We start from the raw sequence: 6,000 nt of genomic DNA on the forward strand, positions 1-6,000 counted from the left end.
AGGAAAAGCTACTATTTATAACAAATGAGTTTAGGTAAATAAGAGTTTAGTGGGGCATTATATTATTTAGTACTTCATACGTTATTAATTATTTAGTTAATAGGATTTTACTAAAATTTTAGAGAAACTGACTTATTCAATTGCTTACTCAATTAGTGAAAGAAAACGTTACATGATTTTTAGTTGGCCTTAATACGTAATTTTTAATATAAATTTCTTATATTAATTGTGCTTTGATGAGAGGACTAAAAAACGTAACATTTAGTCAATATTCGTTCCTTGCATTTAAAATGGTAGTAATTAATGTTTATAAAAATTACATAAAGGCATAATCATATATTTAAACCATTCCATTTCCCATCCAAGAAATGGTTTTCATTATGATAATTTATTTTATTATAAAATAGTATGATCTTTTTGCGGGTTTATATATTAGAAAATAGTATATGAGTTTGTGTAAAAAATAATTATCAATTTAAGATTTTTTTTAATGTTTTTATTTATGTGGTTGATGATGAGACCGGTTGATGATACGTGTATTTTTCTAATTGTTTCTAAATTGTAATTGTGCTTAAATTCATATTATTAGATATTATTGTTGTTTTTTACTTTCATCGTGACTAATATCATTGATTTGATTTTTTTTTAAAATTTCTATGTTATCTCGATTGTTGTAATTAAATATAAAATTAAATTTATTGTGATTTATTCTCTTATATATATATCAGATACTTTATCTTTTTAATTATTTTCATTGTGTGTTTTCATAGCACCTAATTTTTTTTTTCAACCACATTGACTATTTCTTCTTTCACATTTTTAATATACCAAATGTTGTTGGAAATCTATGGATATTATCATCCATTTCTGATATCTATATGCATATTTTTATTTTAACAACTCTTCATTTTAGATTTTTGCTTATTTTGAATTTTATTTTGTTGCAGCTGTTTCTAGTATGGTAATCTTGTTAATCTTGAAGTACTCGAGTTTGGAGATGAATCATGTAGAAAAGAACATCAAAAGTGAAGATTAACACCAAAAAGAACATCAAACTTCCAATGAATACATTTTTTCTTCTAATCTCCAACGCTTCTGAATTTTACTAATATACAATGAATTTTTCTAAATTTTTAATTGGTAACATAAATTTTGTACTTTACTACTAACAAATATATTTAGAAATTATAAATAAATATTCTATTTTAAAAATAAATTACTACTTATTCTAAGTAAAATGAAATTATCTTACTTTATATTTAACCAGTATCTTTTCATATTTTTAAATATTTTTATCGGTAACAGAATTTAACACTATTTTTAAAAAAATTTAAAAATTTATTTTTCTTTAAAAGTAAATCATTTCTTATTTTGTGTAAAATTGAAATGTGTACTTGTATATTTATCTTATTTTTATCACATAGTTTTGTGTGTTGTATTATATTACTTTTTATTTATATTAAATCCTGTTATTGTTTATGAAAAAATATTTTCTTTTATTAAAAGACGATGATATAAAAGTTATATATGAATTAATTTTTTTTTAATGTTTCTTGTTTAAAAAAATAAATTATGTGGAACTTGTATAAGGTAATATATATAGTTTATATTTTGTTATAAACCAAAATGATTTAAGTGGTAATTTGGTCTGAGATGCATTCACTAAATGCATAAGCTAATGGGTTCGAATCTTTTTAGTGGCATTTTGTACATATTAAAAATTTATGATGACGTGTATGCTGATGTGTCACTGATGTGGACACCCTAAGAGGAGAGAAAACTCTCCTATTATATATATAGATTATAAAATAGTATGATCTTTTTTTTTACTTTAAATGATAAAAAATAAATCAAATAAATTGTAGGAAAAAAATGTGTGAAGTAGATGTATCATATATGTATTAATAAATAGATATATAAATATATATATATATATATATATATTTGGCAAAACAAATTAGATAAAAATTTAGATTTAAAAAATGCATGTCAAGGAGTTATGGAGTTAAAACAAACATGGGCAACCAATCATGGAGTTGTTTTTTAATTAATGTGTGGTTGATAAAAAAAAGTATATGCCAAGTGACTATCTTTTTTTTTTTTTACTTCAAGTGATAAAAAATAAATCAAATAAAATGTAGGAAAAATGTGTAAAGTAGACGTATCAAGTATGTGATAGTAATTAAATATTATTTTTAGTAGAACAAATTATATAAAAAATTAGATTTAAAAATACATGTCAAGTGTACAAATCAGATAAAAAAATATGATTTTTTAGAATTAAGATTGACATAAAATTGTAAAGATTATGGTTTAAAAAATATATTAAAAGAAACAAAATGAAAATGAAAAAGGACATGTGTCGCCTAAATATAGAGTCAAATGTCGCAATGTTAGGAAGAGTTAACAAAAAAAAGGGAGACTCACAAAAATGCCCCTTTTTCAATATCTCTTTTCAAAAATGCCCCTTTTGGCTGTCTATTTTTAAAAATACCCCTTTTTATGTACAAAATGACTAAATTACCCTTCTTTTAATAAAAAATATCACAAATATATAAGGAAATATAACAAAATTAGGTCCACAAAATACAAAATATTTTTTGGCGGGAAAAGTGATCCCGCAATTTTTCCCGCCAAAACACTTGTAAAACTTGTAAAACCTTTAAAATACCTTGTAAAATTTTCCAGTAAAATTTTTTCCCGCCAAAAAATTAATATATTTAAATAAAACATTAACAAAATTAATTTTTATTTAAATAAAAAAATAATATCACGTTATTTAAAAGTTAATAATTAATTGAGATGATAAGGGTAAAATTGGAATATTTTTTTTGTTGTGAGTTCGTGAATATGAAAATAACAACATTTAATTGTTTGGGTATTAAATCGCACAGTTTTATTAATATGTGTATTTTTCTTCTAACCGAAAACAATTGGGTATTAAACGTCCAAATAAAAAATACATGAGATTTTTTTTGGGAATTTTCCCAATTTATTTTTACAATTTTGTTGGTGTTGAATCTGGTAGCTAGATCATACTGTATTTTGATGAATTTCTTCAAAAAATCTTTATATATTTCTATATATTATGAAAATGAAAATCGATCACTTAAGTTCAAAAGTAATGTATTAATAATCGGTCTTCGTTAACGATAGAAGCAACTAAATTCATACTATAATAGTTTCATTATCTTTTACGTATTATTGAGGCTCTTATTGTAATGCAATTTATTTAACACAAACAAGATGAGAGTATATTTTTCCTTTAGATTCCGATGCATATAGTTTAGGTACGTTGACTTTGGGATATAATTTGGTCTATAAGTAGCAATACATTTTTTAAATTTTGAGATATCTTAGTCTATAAATTAGATTTTAACTCGCGGTACACCGCGAGACGATTTATTTACTAAAAGTAATGATTTTTTAAATTTAATGATTATGTATTAATTATTAAATATAAAAATTTGCAAATAGTATCATTTAATAAGACATTTATATTTTTATAGTTTACAATTATTATAACGTAGCGGTATAGCACGAGATAACTTTTGTTTTATACATTCTTATTTTAATCAGGCTAATTCGATATGTCTAATAATCATGGTGTTAAAAAATAATAAAATTTGGGTTTATTCCGTATTGAAACGGCGAGTTAATGATATTTTAAATTTTTATTAATGTTAATTCAAATCTGTTCTGCCATATAATCCGTCCCGCAATATAATCCGCCCCTTGCTATTTTTTATATGTTCATAATATTATAAACTTTTTTATTGATTTTAATGGAGCGTGTTAATGAAATTTTAAATTTTTATTAATGTTGATTCAAAACCCGTCTCACCATCCCGCAATATAATCCTTCCCGTGTTGTTTTTTATTTTTAAATGTTCATAATATTAGAAACTTTCTATTGCTTTCAAATATATTAATTATAATATTTACGGTAAAATAAAACGGTTTAACTAAAAACTGAATTAACCCGTATACAAACTTTTAAATTTGGATGCTTGTTAAGTTAAGGTTCCTACTCATTCGGATTTGGATTTATTTTGTTCTTATTTATAATATGACTCTGAATCATTGTCTAAACATTTTAGCCAATGTGAGACGTTGAACACACACTTTTTTATTAATTGGATAATATATGTCCGTTTTTAAAATTTGAATCACAATATATGCAGAAAATAACTTTATGTATTATATGATAATCAAAATATTTAAAAATAATCAAACAAAGATAAAAGGAGAAATCATAACCAAATCTTCTAAATATCTTTATTTTTAAATATAGAAACGTAATTAGTGGACACGATCTAATTTTGGTATATTAGTATCCGACTTTTAGGCAAATACCGGTATAAGAGTTGGGTTAAATATAACCCGATCTAACTAATTTTTTATGAAGTAAGTTTCTTATCGGGTCGGATACCATATGTGTCCGCAAATAATTTAACCCACCCGCTAAAAATGTACTTCAAAAATACTAGTATAGATGTCAAAACGTTACACATAACTTTCTTCAATCGTTTTTCTTTGTTCGTTTCTTGGACTCCAACAACCATAAAGGTTAGTTAAATTAGTTGATTTATAGTTTACTATTATCTTGTTGGTTACTTTTAAGTTAGCACCAAGTGTTTTCCGTAAGTCCACTCTCACGTTATGTAAAATTTCTAGAGAGACTAGATATAATAATTAAATAGCGGAAACGATTTAAACAATAAAACAATAATAAGACGACACGAGATTTAACGAGGTATTGGTTGGTTCTCTTTTAAACCAACCACTAGTCCTCGTCTGCAACAAGAGTTTATTAGATCACTTTAAGAAGTACAAGATAGACTTAGAAATTCAACACAATTCTAAAACATCTATCTAAGAACATAAACTAAGGTTAACAAGTAAACTCATTTTACTACCCTTTAATCATGTATGCATTCTTTTTGGAGAAGTCTTTGCTCTGTGCTCCTTACGCCAATAGCAATCTCTTCTCAAAGTGATCTCTCCCCAAACTCAACAACAACACAAGCTTCACACAAACTTATCAAACACTCTGTTTTATGTTTCTCTGTTTTAACAGCACTCATGTGTCTGTAAGAATGAAGAACACGTCTTCTTATTTATAGGAAAAGCACCAACGTCTCTTTCCTATTCTAATTGGATTTTCTGTTAATCATAATCATAATGTTAATGTAGAGAATAAACCATTAATGAAATTTTATTTATTTATTATATTTTTACTCTTTTGAATTAAAAATGAAACTTCTCACGTTAAATAAATTTGGTATTTAGTATTTTTTTACATTTAAACAGGATAATCAAATTTGAGTTTAACAAATACGTATATGTTGGAATTGTATCCTTGATTGAACCTGCAAAAGAGAAAAAAAGAATCCATGAGGAGAAGAAGATGATCGAAGAACAAAAAAAAGAAGCATTGGAAGAAGACGATATCGGAGAAGAGACGTCGTGACGAAATGGTATCATGTTTTAAGTCAATTAAAAAACCCGGTGATTGTCTATTCAACTGCTACACTCACCATTGGAGATTAGTCGGATGGTAAGAACTTGGATCAATCTTAAATGTCAAAAAGAAAAGTCGATCTTCATTACTCTCTCATCTTTTTAATTAATTATTTTTTCTTTAAATGTGAGAAACCTAACTGAGATGCTCTTAACGAGTCTTTGGGCTTAGACCTTATCAATTTGTCCTAGCATACTAATAACGTTCTTAAAATGTGCAAGTTACAAAACAGTTTATAAATTGCTTTCTTTTTTTCTTCTATTGTTACATGTTTGAAGACACAACATACACAAACAAAACCATTACCATTAGCCTGATAAAGTTTGCTTCATGTGGATTAAATGATAAAAGATTGAATTGATTTCTTTGGTCTGACTTTGGCTTATTAAAAAAAAATTAGTTAAGAAGATGTGAATGATTTGGAAAGGTTACAGCCTACAATAAATATTTGGAAATATAAAATCAAACATAGTTGG

The sequence above is a fragment of the Arabidopsis lyrata genome (genome assembly GCF_000004255.2).
Source record: "Arabidopsis lyrata subsp. lyrata unplaced genomic scaffold ARALYscaffold_8, whole genome shotgun sequence".
Taxonomy (NCBI): Eukaryota; Viridiplantae; Streptophyta; class Magnoliopsida; order Brassicales; family Brassicaceae; genus Arabidopsis; species Arabidopsis lyrata.